Source organism: Calypte anna, chromosome 3 (genome assembly GCF_003957555.1).
Source record: "Calypte anna isolate BGI_N300 chromosome 3, bCalAnn1_v1.p, whole genome shotgun sequence".
NCBI classification, from domain to species: Eukaryota; Metazoa; Chordata; class Aves; order Apodiformes; family Trochilidae; genus Calypte; species Calypte anna.
The window spans coordinates 8,728,198-8,742,634 of record NC_044246.1 but is presented as its reverse complement, the minus strand read 5'-3'; positions in this window follow the sequence as shown (position 1 = coordinate 8,742,634).

Sequence of the window (14,437 nt, the reverse complement as noted above, 5' to 3'; positions counted from 1 at the left end):
TCACAGGTGCTTACAGCTCCTAATGAGGCATTTGTAGCCTTGTGTTTGCTGTGTGGTTCTGTACATCAGGCCAGCAGTTCTCAGTAGTGGCAGTAATTAAAAGGAGAATGGTAATATATTTAATCTCTGATAAATAAGCTTGAATGGAAGTAGGGATATATTTATATTGCTAAATGGTTCTAACAGCTATTGACAAATCTAGTCAAAGACAATATTCTATAACAAAAATTTTTAAAAAAACCCACAACAGACCAAAATGTATGTATCTAGATGTATATATCCTCTAGCCCTAGTGCAGACTCTGCCTGTTACCCCAGCATACTACTTTCTATCTGCTTACCAATTTTCCTACAATGTCAGCATTTCCAATCCATACCCCCTAGTCACTGGTATTTTCCTATACTCCTATTGTACATCCCTGCTCCCCTTCCCCACACTGAGATCTGCACACCAAATGCTTCAGCTGCTTCAGGCACATCCCCCTTACCCTCTTCCTACATGTTGAACCAGCAAGGCAGCATCTGAGCTGCTCATTTTATTGCAGAAGCAAACACTCCAGCTCTGAAAGGGGTGGCCTAGAGCAACAGCTGTAGTTATCACTGCAATTAAAAACAGTTTGAAACTTCTGGTCCTTGCAGGGACTGATTCTTACATCATCCATGCACTGTATTTCTTATGCAGTGAAATAAGCAAACAGTTGGACTTATATCAATAAGATGTGGGTCATTACTAGGTGGGAGCTTTATATACAGAGAAGCTGCGGGTTTTCAGCCATTCCTGCTTCTCTCTGGAAGTGGTTTGCTGTTGATTTGGGTGGGAAATAGGTGGAATTTCAGCCACAATGCCTTTAGAAATTACATCCCTACAAGGTACTTTGGTGCACACCTGTGGATTGTGCTCCACTTGCTTGACCAACTCTGCCATGATTGCTCTTACATAGCAGTAGAAGCCACATTTTCATTTTCCCCTTTTGCAGACACATGAGCTAAGTGTGCCTTGCTTCCAAATATTCTACCAGCTACTTAGGGAAATTTGGTTCCTTCAGACAGATGAAAAAATTGTTTGAAATTCACATTATTTTAATTGTGCCTCATTTTCTTATGTGAAATTCTAATCAGACAAAATCTTGCATTACTACTAGAAACATTAAACATATGAGTCATGTATATATTTTGATTCCCGTCTTGCTTTTTTAAGAGGTGGTTCTATAAAAAGAATATAGGAATTCTATGTTCTATATTCCTATAGGAATTATAGGAATTCTTTGATAATCTTGAAATATGTGTTATTATAAGACAACAAAAATGTAATTTGCTTTTTTCAAATTTTGATTTCATTTTGTTATATGCTGTGATCCCAGCTGTACACAGGAAGGAGATTCAAGCCAAAATTTACAGATTCTGACCTGAGACAGAACTCTACCAGAAAAGGATAACTCATTCCTTCCCAATGTCCAGGTCAAACACCCCTCTATATTTGTTCCTGTTTTGTTTGCCACATTGGGGTGATCATCCAATTTCCTAAAGTATTGTGAACACTCTTTGGCAGCTGTCTCAGCCAAGTGTCTCCATGGATATTCCATTTTTCAGCCAAAGCAATGTATAGTGGTAGCATTTATGCAACTTGAATTGCAAGTGAGCCATGCAGCCATCAGGCTGTGGCTGCACCTCAAGAATCTGGAGCATAACCAGATCCCTGACCTTCCAGGCTTCAGGTTGTAGCATCTCTATAACACTGTTCTTATTCTTTGAGCCTGGCCTAAGCATTCTTTGTGTGATCTTTGTTTTCCTGCCTGTGTTGTCCTTAGTTTTGTTTCTGTCTTCCTGCTAATTTCCCCACTGAGCCCTGCTTATCGTCTCCCTCTTGGTCCCAATATATTACCTCTAGCATAACCCAGATGGCTCTTATAACAGAATGCTATGTTGTTAGCTTGAGAACCTCACTTCTAAACTGCCTCTTTGAATCATTAGAATTCAAGGCTTGATAGAATTAAAATATTTCTTGATGGTGAGGTGAGATTAAGATGATTGGCTGCAACCTTTGAACAAGAGCTATGCATCTGTGTTGTCAGGTAGGCCTGACAGGTGAATCTTATTCAAGCATTAAATAGAAGCTGCAGGCTCTTTGATAGTTAAAGACACGTAGCTACATGAATCTGGATGACTATCTGATGTGGATATGGAGTGGGAGCTACAGGTCTGGAAGGAGTAGGTGGTATGAATTTTGAGGTAAAATGTATCTGCTAAATTATTTTTGCTAAATAAGAACTGTACTTTGAAAACTGGAAGGTAACAAATAAAAGAGTACATTTGCAACACATAGAACAAAAGATTAATGACTGGTTATCCTGGAGCCATGCATTAAATTGCTGGCTAAATTTAATAATCTAAATTAGGAGGTTAGTGTGGAATTCATCTCACACAGCTTCAGACTTTACAGCATGTGCTGTAGGAATACATGCTGAAGCAAGTCACTTGAGGCTTCTCCTTAAGGTCAGTGGGAGAAACAGATTCATGAGGGCTATTATAGGCAGGCAGTTTAGATTTAGAGAAAATTTACTCCCTCTTTCTCACACCGCCCTTGAAAAGAAGTCTCAAGCAACCAACTCAGCTCTTTCTATCTGGTTTTGGTCAGACAAATCTCACCTTTTGGCTCACTACATAGATAACCTTCACTAGGCAAGTCAAAGAAACAGCCTACTTCAGACACTTTGAACTGTCCTCTGCCTCACTAGTGACCACAAAAGCAAACCAAAAAAGACAAGATTAACCATGGCTGTTAGATATTTACAAATTATACATAGTGAATCCCTTAGCCCTCATTTTCACTGTAAACATTAGTGACAAACTAAAATGTATTGCATACTAATTAATTGGTTGAACACATAGATGGCATTTATATTACTTATAAGTAGGAAGAACTGGAGTTAAGAAACTTAAATAAGCAATTTAAATTGGCAGGGTGACAAGCAGAGTTCAAGGAAAGGGAAATCTGTATAGTTTGAAGATTAGCAAAAAGAAATATAGATTTTTTTAAAGTATATTAATAACTTAGGAATGAGCAGAACAATGACTTAGGCATTTTTTTTATTTATTCTGTTTTTTCTTTAAATAGGTAAAATTAATTCCAGTTCCACAGTGAAGGAACTCCTACATGTTTCAGTTAACGTCTTAGGATGCACATCATGTTATTCCTAAAAGGAAAAAAACCCCATCTTCAGTGGTGTTACCCATAAGAAAATCAATGCAACATTTTAGGACAAATACAGCATGTGTATGTGTGTGTATATATATATACACACATATATTCCCTCCCCCAGTGCAGATAAGTAGTAGGTAAGAGTTCATTTAAAGAGAAAAAATAAAAAGGTTATATGATCGTATATAGCTTTAGAAATGTAAAAAAAAGTATAGTAGAACTGGAAAAAAAAGTTTCTTTTGTTATGGTTCATATGTGATTTAAGGGTGAACTCAATTTCAGGTGGAGATTGGCTTGAAATTGTTACATACACTGGTGAAGTCAATGGAAGTCAATGCCCCAAAATAAGAAAGAACAAGATTTTAAACATGAAAAATAGCAATGTAGCTGAAATGTGTATTTAAAACTCAGATGTTACAAATCTAAGGATTTCTTGACTGACCCTAGTAATTGGAGCAACCTTCCAGTTCTAGTGCAAGTACCTTCCAAAAGAGTCAAAACCAGAGACCAACTGATTTATTTTTCTGTGTATACTTGCTGGTTCCTAGATGTAATACAAAGCAAGCATAGACTCTCCTGAAAAGATTCTGGAGAAGACATTTGAAAGCCCTTTTGATGGCTTCCAGCACTATTAAACATCCCAGATGAATTAGTGCAAGATGTAATGTACTCTGGAGATCAGCAGTGATTCTTCAATGTGAAGATGAGCAAACAAGTCTGCAGTGGGTACACCACTGTACCTTGTTGAAAAATAGGATACATCTTGGCACAGAAATCAGTGTTTCATTCTGTAAAGGAAGTGTTATTACAGAAAGAACAGGAAATTTAAAATTTTGTGCTTGGCAGTTATTCTGGGAAGTTGTCCTACTGCACTGTGATAGTTTAGAAACCTGTATTACTCTGATTTTTAAAAATTATGCATGCACTTGGTCATTTTCAGACTTGAAAATTAATCTGTTTGCCTCTGATGGTGTATTCTGTGAGATAGATGCTAAGAGATTTTAGAGGTAAGAACACCAACATATCAGCAAACTTGAATTTCAGAAAATCCTTTATTTTTTGGGAAGAGTTCAGAGTGAAAGTACAGCAATGAACAGAATGTCACAAACTCCCTGTGTAGCTAGGAACATTTCATCCTTAAGGTCAGCTAAGGCTGTGCAAAGAATTTTAATAAGAAAAGCAGGTTTGTTTTTTTTTCCTATGAAAGGATTTGTGTAGAAAGGTACTCATCAGAATGTGATATTGATATCTTTGGAATCAGTAGATTCTGATTTACAGGATAGCAAAAAATTAATATGAGAGAAGTGGTAAATGTCCTACCTCTATATGAGATTCTGGATGTGAAAAGGTATTTCATAAGGAGCACTATCAAAAAAAAATCTAAATTTAGGGTGAATACAGTAGAAAATTTCTTTAAGCTGCTCTGTTGCATATACAGAAGTAAGTGCCCATGATAAGAGCCCCATTTTTGTGGATTTAGAGGTGCTCTGGGAAGGTCAAAGTCATCCTCCTGAACTTGAACTCATCAGAGAGGATAAAGGCTCTCAAGTCTATAATGAGATTGAAAGTCTGACTGATGTCCTTCAGGAATAGCTCACAGGAATCATGATTTTATAAATTATAGAATAATCTTTGTTGCAGCCAGCTATGCAGAGGTGATGAAACTAGGGTATGTTCATATTTAGTGTATTCCCTTGATGCTTTGAGTTGTCTTCTTATTCTACTGGCTGTGGAGACTTCTAGCTTAAATGAGTTGCATAAATTAGACGGAATATAAGGACAGGGTTTTCTCCCTGCCTTTGAACTGAGTCAGGCTAAATCTAGGTCAGTGCCTGAAAAGAATCTGTCAGCACTTCACACAGCTTCTGATAGTTATCAGCAGCAGTGTAAAAGCTTGACCTACAAATCCATAGCTCAGCTTCCAGCTGTGACCACGGTGAAAGAAGTTACAGGGAGCAGCTACTTTTTGATGGACTCATTTTGATCACACCCTCCAGAATGGAGAGTGTCCCACAGCTGCTGCCTTTTCCTAAAGCTTGATCCAAAGAGTTTTTTAAGGAGCCTTCCAGCTCAGAGTGGGTGGCTTCTGTGACCTCTGGCACCTGAAGAGGTTGCCTATCCCTCAGCATTTTCCAGTGAGAAGATAGCAGCTGTTCTCTCTGTATTTTCTAAAAAGTGATTCAACAGGCTTTTGAATCAACAGACACTTTTGTTACCCTCCAAAATGTGTTCATTGCAATTAGATTTGTATAGAGATTTTTAGCATATACCTATTTTAAAGGATTAATTACAACTAATTGCAACTATCCTATATAATTATCTCATTTTTTATTTTCAAGGACAAGTATAAAAAATGTTTTTTAGAGTAGAAATCGATTTATCTTTTTACTCATTCGTAATTATCCTATTAGACAGATCAGATTTTTCTGCTATATATGCATTTGTAATATTCATAGAATTTCAAATTAGATAAATATTTGAAATGTCCTTTTGACTTCTTGGATAATATTTTATATATATATATAATTCCTGAACTTGATTGTTACATCTGATTTCTCAAGATCCATCTGAGTGGAGATTTTAGAAACACATCAATCCTATCTGTAGGTAATGAGGAATTTATTGTGTTCTTAGTGATTACCCTCACTGTCTCACTATTAAATATGATGTTCTTCCAGTTTGAACACTTCTAGCTTTAGATTTCAGTTGTTGGTTCAAATTCCGGTTATCCCTTAACCCACCCCTCAGCCTCATGAGCTTGACACTTTTTTTCTTAATGAAAGAGCACTTGAAGGGAAGAGAAGGCTTTTGAAGCCTAATAGTGTCTACATTCCTAGATATCCCTCTTCTGAGAGCTGGTTCCAGTGAAAATTAAAACCCTTCCTTTTCCCACTAGGAACTCCCACTAGGAGTGTTTATAGCTCACTATCTTGTCAAGCCCAACTCTTTTGCCCCAGGTATTTGTGCAGATCTGAGGCTGTGGAAAATAATTTATTCCATTGCCTTTAAATTGTTTGTCTCATGGAGATAGCTACAATATCAAGTGAAACTTATTCTCTGCCACAAAAACATTACTTAAAGGAATTAGACTAACAAAAATAGCAACAGCTTCTATTGTGGATGCACAAATGTACAAAATCAGATCCTAAAATACAAAATCCAAATTATTAATTTGTGGTATTTTATCCCAGATTAACATGCATGCTGAAGTTACTGCAGTGGAAGGATTTCCTACCGATAAATGAAACACACTGACTGTAAATGCAACCTGTGCCATTAGAAGAGTATGAAGTATAAATTTTTGTCTCATTTCTGTTTCTGTACACTACTTCTTGTGGTCAGCTCAGATGGATATACAAAGTAAATTCAGGTTTTTCTTCACATAATGGAAAGAAAAAAACACTAAAATCTTTCCTTTCTCAGAGAGCAGACCAGATTATGTTGACTCAGGTATATTAATTATTTTGCATGCTCAGAAAATACTGGGCAAAAAATCAAAATGCATTACATGTGGGACATCTTTAATCATAGTAAAGAACATTTCTATATTAATCTGCTCTAGGCAAGGAAAGATATAATAATAATACTGTGTAAGACATTAATGATAGCAGCTTAGTACTTGCAGCTTAAGTATGGTACATATGTTTGTTATAGCCACATCAAAATAAAGGAAACTGTACTATGGATAAAAAAAGTGATGTAATACCTTTTGGCTGTTATTTCTGAGTGGAAAAATGAAACATATAAAAAGCCTCTGTTTCATCAAAGTGATTCTTTTAGACCAGTTGTTAGAATTTCAATTGGTGCCTTGGTCATGAAACCTGGAACTTGTGGGGGAGAAATTCAAGGACTTTTCTAATGTTGGTATTTTCTGTGCTTGAGTCACCTGGTGTGGAAGAACCCTCAGCATTTCTACTGACTGGGAGAAACCAACATTTTGAGTGTGTTTTATAGAAACTGCATAACAATCACTAAGGAGAAAGGAGAAATTGTTTAGCATTATGTTCTTAGGGTAAATAGGAAATACTTGGGAACTGCATAATTTCTAATATACAAGAATTTATAAGGTTGCAGTTCAGTGAAGTGCACTCAGCTTTAATATCATGTACAGGCTGTTGTGTCACATCACAAGAATTCCAGCTTTTCATTTTCTGTTAATTCCTCATAAGCCTCATAATTCAGCAATGAAATCAGGTTTATTACAAATTGATGGTAAAGTGCAAGTGAATAAAAAAGTGAAGAACCTCAGTTCTGTCAGCTTCCTAAACTGACTAACACACTACCTTAGGGAATGTTTTCATCTGGCAGGAAAAGTGCAGAATGTGCTATACCACGAATGAAAGAAATACCAATGACACATTCATTGGCATTTGAATTCAACAATGTTTATGAGGCTAGAAATACTAAATGATTAACTAGAAGATAGCTCACTAATATTTTTTTAGTTGGTTGGAGTGGATATTGGGCTTTACACAGTCCCATATAGAATATAAAAAAAAGGCTACCTTTGCAAATTACTTTTCCACAATCAGTTATGGTTTGGTTTGGGGGTTTTTGGTTGTTTTTTTTTTGACTGGGAGGCTAAAACTGTTGCCTATGCAATAGTGGGTACAGCTACAGCATGCATGTTGTAATGGTGACAGAGGGAAACATAAGGGACTGTCTAAAACTTTTGCTGCTCTGGGACCAGAAACATATGAACACATGTACTGTATGGGACCATTGCAATGTGGAGGCTATGGACATGTCAGCAATCCCTGCTTCCATCACATCTTCAGCACATCTTCTGCAAGTGTGAGAAATGTTAATTTTTTATGGATTTAGAAACACCACTGTGAGTTAGAGCTATACTTTGTCCATCAGAGGACGAGATGGAGCAATTGCAGTTTTTGTGGTTCTCTCACAACTACTCTTTCCCTTTAGAATGTCCTCACTTCCTCAGGTGTTAAATCAACTGTGCTGGATGGAAAATGGCAGGAACAACAGAGAGAAGAGAGTTAACTTTCTTCCCTGTTGATTAATCTTGGGGGAGGCTTTTTTAAATTTTTTGTAATGCACTAAATCGTGATGCTGTCCAGAAATTAATAAAAATACAGGCATATATAGGAAAATTAATTTATGTTCATAGCAGAATGCAAGAATTCATAGAATGTTAAACTACCTTCAGTTTAAATAATGAACACTTCTGTCAATTTTTATTGCATATATCATTTTTTGATGTTCTGAAAAGTATTAGACATTCAAAAATCACATATTCAAAGGCTTCAAGGAAAATACAGAAAGTCAGTAAGCTTGTTTGTACCAATCTCCATAAAAATAGAATTGTGCTTCATTCTGTACAGGAGGTCTTTCCTTTGTGAACTTGGAAAGAATATGGTTAATCATATGAAAAGAAAGAAAATATAAAAATTTTCATATATGAAAAAAAATATCTGGAGCTTGATGCAATATAAGGTTGCATTGTTTTCTCCCATGGTTTTTTTCCCTATCCAAAATAATTTATAGTACTCAATCTCAGGAAAATACAATTAAGAAAATCTGAGGTTAAAATCTCAGCTGCTCAAAGTTACTGTTATTGAAAATGTAATTTTAATTTGTATATCAGGAAGCAGGAATAGACAGACTTTTCACCCAGAAAAAGGGATTGCTTAGGAAATGGTCCTTTCCACTTGTGTTGTAAAACTATATAGGTATTTCTTGAACTACAGAGTAGTGTGATCATTACTAATTGATCTACATCAGCTATGAGATCATCTACTTAATTATAATTTTATAAGTTGATTATAATTTTATAAGTGTATTCAGCATGGCAAGAATAACTTTTCTAACATCAGAAAGTTACTGAAGCAAACTGCAAAGAAAGATCTGAACATTTTAATTTTTTTTTAAATTATGATTGTGAATTGCATTTTCATTGCATGAATAGGAGTTTCATTTGCTTTAGTCCAGAAATAATCACTTACATCATTTACAAGATCTTGCTAATTAGGAACTATACAGCACCTCAACTTCTGCAGAAAAACCTTTCCCCTTTCTGATTGTAAGTTGAATGGAGATGAATGATGAAAGGAAGGGGAAAGTATCACCTTGCTTCGCAAGATTTTCAGCAATCTATAATTTCTGCAGAAAATTCTCACTGAGCTTTTGCCCTCTTTTGGCCTATGAAACTATGTCCTACTTCCTCTTTTGAGTTTTAAGGGCACCAAAGGTCACCAAAAATGAGATGGAAGCTTGGATGTACATGGTATGAGTAGTGTGTTAAAATTAATGGGCTCCACAGAGAGCAAAGTGCCATAGGCAGCAGTGAGAATAAAAGGCCATTTGCTTTCCTTTTGCAGGAAGAAAAGCTCAGCAGCATAAAAAAAAATTTAGCTGTTCCTTTTCTTTATATCCTTCTTTCTCTTTTCTTGGTACCTCTCCTGCTTGGGAGGCCCAATGAACAATAGCCAGAATGTTGGTCCAAAGCACAGGAGATACACCAGGAGTTCAAGGAGAAAGTTCAGTCCATGAATAGTTGAGAGCCCATCTACATTACTGCAAGGAGTTGTTGCAGGTGGCTTCCCTCCCCCACTGCTGCTGAAGAATATTCCTCTCCAGTGACTGCTACAAAAATGCCTCCTTTAACTAAGCCACGTCTGTTTACTTAGGTCAGGAAAAAGAGAAAAGGAAAACAACAAATCTGAAACATAGCTTAACTCGGTAATCATGAGAGTGCACAATAGGATATGATTTACCTCCTAAAAGGTACCCCCAAAGAAACTAAAGCCTGGAGGTAACTACACCTGAATTACTGACCACCGGGCAGTTGTTATCTGGGGAAATTTCTAGCAAAGTAATGACAAAAATATCCTTTTGCAATTCAACAAAATCCCATGCACCAACCATTATTTCACATGACCATTCTGCACTTCATGAGGTACCAGCACCACTGAGGTACCCAGTGTACAATATAACGCACATCCATGCCCTTCAGCTAAACTATTTGTGATTACACACACTCTCACAGACTTTTCCCTTCAATACCACATAAATAAATCACTTAAGCTCCTTGTATTTGTTTCCACATTTGTGTCACTTTCTTACTGGCAATACGGAAGGTAAAAAAACCCTTACAATATATAGTGCAATTTTTCTATACTGAGGAGAAATGGGCACACAATCAAGTTACCGTTATCCTCTGGGCTATTAAGAAATCCACTCTGCTCTTCATGCTTGCCTAGAACCAGAAGAGTCCATCAAATCCATGCTTTTCTGCTTTGCCTCTCCTCCCCTGTTTTTCCCCTCCACTGCTTTCTCCTTCCCTCCTCTCCTTTCCCTTCCTCTCTGTATCGTACAGAATGAATTGTAAAATATAGAAGTATGGGAGATATACTTAAAGTTATTGCTGTACCAGAGAGCAATTTGCTATCAATATCAATATCTGCCCATTTTCTTCTTTATTTTCAGATTTTCTCTTAGGTTTTCAGTATACTGGTTTTTTCCTCTCTGATAATATATGTCGAATTAATGCCAAGCAGGAGATTGGCAAATGCTTGAACTGTACAAAACTACAGAAACCATAGGCATGTGCTGCAGCCATAAATATTTCAGCTGATTTCCAAGCCCTGGTAACAAACATTTTATTAACTACAAAAGTAACAGCATTGTTTCTCACTCCAAAACAGACGCTGCAGGAAACCACAAATCCCTGGTAGAACTGCTGTCAATAGCTTAATTAGTAAGACAAAAGCAAGCAGCTTAAGACATCTGTGTGCTGTCCAGAAAAAAATATATCTTGTGTAATATTATTGATGAATCCAATAATTTAAAAAGGCAGAATCATATCCCAAAACACCAAAATTCTCCATAATTTTGACCTTTTGTATTTGCTTTATGTTTTTTAAAGTTGTGAAGTACAACTGGGTCATGTTGTCAGGGTTTCTCTTACTCCCCTCTCAGTATGCAGCACAGAAAATTCTTGTTTGTTTGCAGAAATTATTTTTTATTAAATTATTTACTTGGTTGTTCTTCTTTAGTGAGTAATTTGAATGCTATGGGGTCAGTGAGCTATTCAGTGATCAACCTCCTTAGGCTGGGTAATGAAGAAATGACAGAACATGTCTATGGCATATGCTTGTATGAGATAGTGTCCCCTGTAGTACACTCTAGAGATGAAGAACAAGATATTCTGGCCTGTAGGTTGTTTTTTGTTGTTGTATTTTGGGGGGGGGGTTGTTTTTTTATATAATTTTTGATGGTTTATATTTGATTTTCTAAACTACATAATGAAGGATGGCTCTAAAAAGAGAGCTGGGTAGAATGCTTTTGTCACAAGGTAAAGAGGTAATCTGGCATCTTGCAATTCAGACCCAGAAGTTATGCATTAGATCTCGACGTTGTTGTATAATTTGGTCCAAAGAAAATGGAAAGTGTTCCAGATCTTACTTTTCTTATGTAGGGAGTCAGTTGGGCACTGTGAGAAAAGCAAGCAACATCCTGGCCAGCAACAGGTATTAACAGATCAGAAATGGATGTACTTACATGCAGCTCAGCAAGTGCTTTTTGGATCCATTTTCTCAATTCTCCCTTTTCAGAAAGACAAACAAATACATCTTTATATCTGCAGGACTTTCTCTGTTCACTGTTTATAGAATTTGTTGTTAGGGTCTGCCACTCAAGGGCACTTTAGATCTTTTAATATTCAACCATTTTGCCAGAAGCTTGTGGCAGGGTACCAGAGTTTGATTTTTAGTGAAATAGAGGACATCAATTTAATTATTAATTGCTACCTTAGCAATTGTTATTCTTCTGATAAAGCAAGCCTGGAAGTTTGTTTGGCTCTAGTGACCAGTCTTAAATAGTAATGATCCCAAAACTTACTTCATCCAAGCATCCCTTTAATATATAAGGAATTTTTCTGCATACATTATAATTTTCATAACTTTTTAGATACCTCATCCCTCAACTCTGGATATCTTCCTCCTTTTCAAATTCTTCAGGATGCTGTTTCTTCTATATGCTTCTGTACATTGCCTGAGCTAGCTACTTCTCTCTGCTCAACTCTGTTGCCTCTTCCCCCTAAACATTTCAATGTTTTGGTTTTTTCTAACTTGGTGAGTAGTTAAGGAAGATATCATGGAGAATTCATGCTCCTATTTGAGTCCCTGCCCCCCCTACCACATTCTCTTTTGTGGAGAAGTAACTCATTACAGCTAAGATTAGGCTAAGAGCAATATAAGTATGCTTGAAATACATAATGATCTGAAAGGCCATTTCACTCTACTAGAATGGTCTTGGATATGCCTATGAGAGTGTGAGAAGACAGAGAGAATATCAGGAAATGTCCAGGTAAAGTGAGCAGTTACAAGAATAACAGAATAACAAGGTGAAGAATTTTAAACAATTGTATAAAATTTTGAAAATATGCTGAGTTCCCCACCCAAAATATAATATATTAATATAAAAATGCTATGATTAAGTGCTAGAGCTGAACTGTAAACTGTAGAGCTGTCATAATTTTTAGCTGTTAAGCATGATTTTCTCATTTTAATTTTGATCTGTTTATAGATTGTTATCAGAAGAAATTATGTAGGTTGACGGCTTTACTGACTTGACACAGAACACATTAATTATTAATAACCTCATCTTTGAAGAAATTCTGTGAAGAATTGTTCAAAGATGATTCCCTTAACATATTTATAAATATTAAAGTTGGTTTCACTATGCTACTGATACAGAGAACTATATATATAATTCTTACAGGATTTTTTCCCCCTTGCTTTTCAGATGATGAAACAAAAGTGTATTGAAATAGTGTTGAAGGATACAACTCCACTCTACAATCAAATGTAAGTACTGACATTCTCATTCTGAATTGCAGATCCCTCACATCAGACTGAAAAATATAAATTATACTTTGAATACAGAAACTCTACTTAGGAAGGTCTCTGCCCAGCAGGCACACAGCTAAATGCTACATTCTTCCCCCCAAGCTTTGTTCACTCCCTTTTGCCTTGATTCTAATCATTTGGTTCCGTAATGTTGCTCAGTCCTTGTCAAGACAGTCTCTCCTCTTTGTCTGCCATTCTCAGCCTGTGGTCCCACAGTCATTAATAGGGTATGAACTGATAAAGGCTTCATGCTTACTTTAGGTAAGATCCATCCTCCAGAGGGGCATAGCAGGGGAGGTACTGATCTCCCCTCTCTCAGGTGGCCAGTGATAGGATACAAGGTCTGAGCTGAAGCACCACATAAGGTCTTTGACACCATGTTAGAGAAGATATAAACCAACTGAAGTAACTAAAAAAAGAGAACACTAATTAAGAAAAAGAGATTTAGAATACATCTACCTTGAGAGAAAAAAAGTAAAAGCAGTTTTGTTTAAAAGGGAGAGCTGAGTGAAGTCATCAGGAGACATGGTATGCACTTGCTGAAAAAAAAAAAGAGAATTCATAGCAAATCAGATTCAGGCTTAAATACTAATAAGCTCTTTCAAAGTATAGGCACTGGCAAAGGCAACTGAGGGATGCTATAGAATCTCCTTACATGAAGGCAAGGCCATGAAACTCTACATTAAAGAGAATCTGAGGCAATTTTCTGGTATCATTACTGTGGAAGACAGAGATGATCTTAAGGAGACTTAAGGTCTTCCTTGCTCAGTACTTTAATGATTCTGTGGAAGTTTCACTGGAGCCACTGGTGATTAGTTGCAGATTTGGGTTATGTTATCTTTCTACTGTGCCTCTAAAGGAAATGAGATTTTTGTGACCCAGATGTAAAACTGGTATTTAATTACCATTGTGCAGTTATGTTAGCACACAATTTGGCAAAATGTGAACTCATGATAAACTCAGTGGAAGGGCTGTAACTGCTTCTGGTTTTTTAGCTTCTTTTTTTATATATGCTGAACATAGCTATAGTAGCATATTTTTCATTTTATGAGTACAATTCAATATTTTATAAAAGGGAAGTAACTGAAAATTCACTGGAAATGAAACAAAGAAAAATAACCCAGTATACCTACTAAACACTAAGATACTGCATCAGTCTTGCCTACCTTTTCCTCAGGACTATCAGAATTGCAAATGTTCTCTGCATGAAAAAGTTTATATTGACAGAGGAAAGCAAAATAAGTAGATCAGATGTCTGTCTCATACTTATCTTTGAAATGAGGCAATGTGTCAGGGAAGCACTTGCTGAACATCTCAAGGCTTAATGTAATTCTTTTTGTGCAAAGGAGTCATATGCACCACCACCAGTT